Genomic DNA, 5,228 nt, shown 5'->3' with positions numbered 1-5,228 from the left:
GCACTGTTATCAAAGAAGAACCCCGAACCCGCAGCCGTTCGCTAGCACTTCGCTGAGCGAACATGTAGCGAGGGTTCGCCAAGCCTTCGCTAGGCGAGGCAGTAGCGAACATGACAGTATTTGTTTTTTCGTTTGCATTCTAATCCGTTCTGTACTTGATTGACATGTTTTCTATTGCATCTATACGCTGTTTGCCTGACACTATTATTGTTGTGATTCTTTTGTTTGGTGCAACTCTTGGTTTCACCCTAGCTTGGTATTCTAACCCGTTTGTCGAATTTTTGTGAGGGTTCACATACTCCTGAAGAGACAGTTTGCTAGGTATTCCACTTTATTTGTGGGATACCCTTATGAAGATTCATTTTAATTACTTGACTGATTACATTGCCTTCGAACATGCGATCTGGGCCCTCTCTTTGTTGCCTTACGATATTTTGGCCATGTCCCGCGAATGTAAGGATACCCTTAGAAAAGACCCTTCGGTTAAATCATCATAGTCCCTCGAATGTTGCCTTCGAATACATGACTTTGTCCCTCGATGACCCTTCGTGGTAGCCTACGGTTAAATGATGATCGTCCCTTCGAATGCTAAGGTATCCTTACAAATGTTGCCTTCAATGACCAACCGACGACCCTACGATGTCCCTTTACATCCAAAGGATAAGACTACTTACTTCTCAATAGTAAGGACAGTTTTACCCTCCTAAGGATAGGAAATACCTATAAAGACCTTGGTGAAGTATAACTCTTAAATGCTTGCTCGCAGCTTAAAATACTTTTCACAGCGCCCCCTTTTCAAAACATCTTTTAGAAAATCACCACTTGGTATACATTCGCACCAGAATCATCGCCGAGTTATATTTTTCTAAACCTCTTTCAAAATCAAACGAGATAAACACTTTGTATACATTCGTACAAGAATCATTATAGAGTTAAACTCTCCTTTCAAAATATTTTCTAAACACACCACATTTCTCAAACACTTTCTCGAACAAGGAAAACATAAGTGAGTTAAGCAATTAAGAGCCCATGGATAACCATGGATACAAAGGGTGCTAACACCTTCCCTTTGTATAATGTACCTCCCGAACTCAAAATCTAATCAAGGTCTTTCCTGTTCTTTTCCGCCTTTCCTTATTGGATAAAAGAAAAGTCGGTGGCGACTCTTGCTATCCGCGACATTGTTTTTCAAAGCAAAACACAAAAGTCAGTTCACCGTATGACAGTTTTCAGTGGGACAAAGAAGTAGTTGGCGAATCTTACATGTGGGGAACTACTCATATAGCGCCAACAGGATGGGGAAGCGAATTTGATGATGACGAGTAAAGAATCAGCGCTCGAAAGAATTACGGCTTACATAGTCGAAAACAAACTCAAAGAGGCCCTTGAGGCTGAAGTAAAATATATGGTTGTCGAAGCCAACAAAGAAAATTCCAACGAACAATGTCCCCAAAGAGACGTTGCAGAAGATTATGATAACAACCAAATGGGCGAATGGCAACACCAAAAGCTTGACGCCATTTATGACGACGAACCTCTGGGGTTCGAAAAAGATGCAGTGTCAACTAACGTGAAGATGGTGGCGCAGGATCCATTAGAAGAAATAACTTTGGGACTGGGGGCAGAAAGTAGACCCACCTACATAAGCGCAAAAATGGACTCCCAGTTCAAAGTCGAAATAATCCAGTTGCTGAAAGAGTTCAAAGACTGCTTCGTATGGGATTACGATGAGATGCCTGGTTTAGATAGAAGTTTGGTCGAATTGCAGTTGCCAACAATGGAAAGGAAAAGGCCAGTAAAGCAGACTCCAAGACGCTTCGCACCAGAGATTCTGTCGAAAATAAAAGAAGAGGTCGAAAGACTTCTAAAATGCAAGTTCATCCGCACAACCAGACGGGTGATTTCTTAGGTTTTGTGGTCCACAAGAAGGGGATCGAAATAAATGAAAACAAAGCCAAAGCCATAATGGAGGCGAAAGCGCCATCAACAAAAAAGGGGCTGCAGTCTCTGCTGGGGAAAATCAACTTTCTCATAAGGTTTATCTCCAACCTTAGTGGAAAAACGCAAGCCTTCTCTCCTCTACTTCGACTAAAGAAGGAAGACTTTGCATGGGGGCAAGAACAACAAGTTGCCTTTGACAAAATCAAGGAATACCTGGCTAGTCCTCCAATTCTAATGTCTCCTTGTAGAAAAAGAAGTATGAGATTGTACATTTCGGCATCAGACAAAACATTAGGAAGTATGCTGTGTCAAGAAGATGAGAATGGCGTCGAAAGGGCCATCTATTATCTCAGTAGAATCCTAAATGATGCTGAAACTAGATATAGTATTATAGAATAACTATGTTTATGTGTATATTTCTCTTGTATGAAATTAAAGCATTATATAAAGCCTGTTGATGTGTACATTTCTTCCCATTTCGACGTAATAAAATATATGTTATCTAAATCTATTTTACATAGTCGAATCGGAAAATGGGCTTTAGCATTGACAGAATATTCCTTGAAATATTTGCCTTTAAAGGATGTGAAAGGACAAGTGGTCGCTGATTTTATAGCTGACCACTCTATAGATGATAATGTAGAGTATGTCGAATTAGAACCATGGAAATTGTATTTCGACGGTTCCAGTCATAAGAATGGAACTGGTGTTGGGATGTTGATTATTTCTCCTGACAGAATTCCAACAAAATTCAAGTACAAAGTTGAAAGTCTGTGTTCAAATAATGAAGTAGAATATGAAGCTTTGATTGTTGGACTTGAAATATTGTTGAAATTGGGGGCAACAAGAGTCGAAATAATGGGTGACTCTGAACTGGTGATATAGCAGTTGACTAAAGAATATAAGTGCGTGAAAGAAAATTTAATCATGTACTTCGTAATAGCCAATAGACTTCTCAAGGAATTCGACAATGTGGCCTTTAGGAACATTCCCAGGGTGGAGAATCAAGAGGCAAATGACCTTGCTCAACTTGCGTCTGGATACAAAGTGTCGAAGAAAAAGTTAGAAGAGGCCATTGAAGTCAGAGGAAGAGTCATATCTACCAAGTTGTCCCCGTCAGATTTGGAGTCAATAAGATTGGGATACGATGACGAAGAAAATTTTGAAATATTCAATATAGATGATTCAGGAATTGAAGACTGGAGAAAGCCCATCAAGGATTATCTACAAAACCCGAATCAGAAAGCCGAAAGAAAGGTAAAATACAGAGCTTTAAGTTATGTACTTTTTGGAAACGAATTGTTCAAAAAGACTGCAGAAGGAGTTTTATTGAAATGCTTAGGTGAAGATGAAGCTTACATAGCTTTGTCGAATGTGCACAGTGGAGCATGTGGCGCACACCAAGCAGGTCATAAAATGAAATGGTTATTATTTCGACAAGGAATGTATTGGCCAACAATGCTAAAGGACTGTGTCGAATTTGCAAAAGGTTGCCAGGAATGTCAAGTACATGCAGGCATACCACATGTTCCTGCAAGTGAGTTGCATTCAATTATAAAGCCTTGGCCATTTAGAGGTTGGGCTTTAGACTTGATTGGTGAAATTCGACCAGCCTCTTCAAAAGGGCAAAAATACATTTTGGTTGGAATAGACTATTTTACTAAGTGGATTGAAGCCATACCATTGGTAAATGTGGATCAAGAAGCAGTTATAGACTTTATCCAAAAGCACATAATTTATAGATTCGAAATACCAGAAACAATAACAACAGATCAAGGATCTGTGTTCACTAGTAAAAATATGCAGAAATTTGCACAAGAAACAGGATTTAAACTCCTTACTTCGACACCCTACTATGCTCAAGCCAATGGACAAGTGGAAGCAGCCAACAAGGTAGTGATAAATTTGATCAAAAAGCATGTGGGGAGAAAACTTAAAAATTGGCATAAAACTTTAGATCAAGTTTTGTGGGCCTGTCGAACATCTCCAAAAGAAGCAACGAATTCGACTACATTTAAGTTGACTTATGGACATGATGCAGTTTTACCAGTCGAAATATATTTGCAATCAGTTAAAGTTCAAAGGCATCATGAAATCCCATCAGATATATATTGGAGTATGATGATGGACGAATTAGTTGATTTAGACGAAGAAAGGTTGCGCGCGCTGGATCTAATAAAGAGACAAAAAGAAAGAGTCGAAAAGTTTTACAATAAGAAAGTAAAATTCAAGACCTTTTTAATTGGTGATCTTGTTTGGAAAGTAATCCTTCCTATGGATCGAAAAGATAGGTTAATGGGAAAATGGTCTCCTAAGTGGGAAGGACCTTTCCAGATTTTGAAAAGTTTTTCAAATGGTGCGTATGAGATTGAGGAGATAGGAAAAGATGAGAGAATCTTAAAGATAAATGGCAAGTATTTGAAAAAATATAAGCCAATATTGCAAGAAGTAAAAATAGCAGTAGAATAATTGTGAAAATAATTGTGATAGCCTTGCCAAACAAAAATGGCACCAAAGTTATTACAAAGAAAGCCTCAAAGGGCAAAGAATTGTTAAACTAATTCGACTACAATTTGATACTAGCAAAAGTTTCCTTCAATGTGGCAAATTTCTTTTTCTGAAACTGAAGTCGATGATCACAAAGATTTCTGTGGGTAGAGAGAGTCTCAATCTCTTGACTAAGTTGCTGAGCCCTTTCTGCATGTCGAATACCCACCTTCAGTTTGTCGTTGAACGCTCGACTGTGTGAGTCGAGAATGGGATACAAACTGCAAGTGCACAGTTCTATCGCGTAGTTTTAAAAGATATCGATCCCACAGGGACTTATGAATCGATATACCGTTATCTAAGGTTACTACGTAAATCTAAGGTGAAAATGTTTGATTTTTTTGGGGAAAAACTAAGAGCTAAACTAAGATCTAGATTAAATATTAATAAAACGGATATCGGTATGTAGTTCGTCAGAACTAGGGAATCAAGTCTTTGTCGGTTTCTTGGTTTTAAAATAAATCGTTTCGGTTAACTTTATTGGTTAAAGGTTTTATCTCAAACTCTCGCTCTGTTGAATAAACCATGATTTTATATTAATGTAGCTGTCACTTATAATTAAGTCAAAAATCATATTTTGAAAACAATAAAGTTGCAGAAACTCTTTTTAAGAAAATACTGACCGTTTTAAACACCCTTATCTCAAACTCTCGCTCTGTTGACTTAGGTTATATAATCAAATCCAAATGCTTAACTCTCGTCCTCACATTCAATCTTTAAAAATACTTTTTGGAAAAGGT

This window comes from Lathyrus oleraceus, chromosome 3 (assembly GCF_024323335.1).
Source record: "Lathyrus oleraceus cultivar Zhongwan6 chromosome 3, CAAS_Psat_ZW6_1.0, whole genome shotgun sequence".
Lineage (NCBI taxonomy): Eukaryota > Viridiplantae > Streptophyta > Magnoliopsida > Fabales > Fabaceae > Lathyrus > Lathyrus oleraceus.
This window is presented reverse-complemented; position numbering follows the sequence as displayed.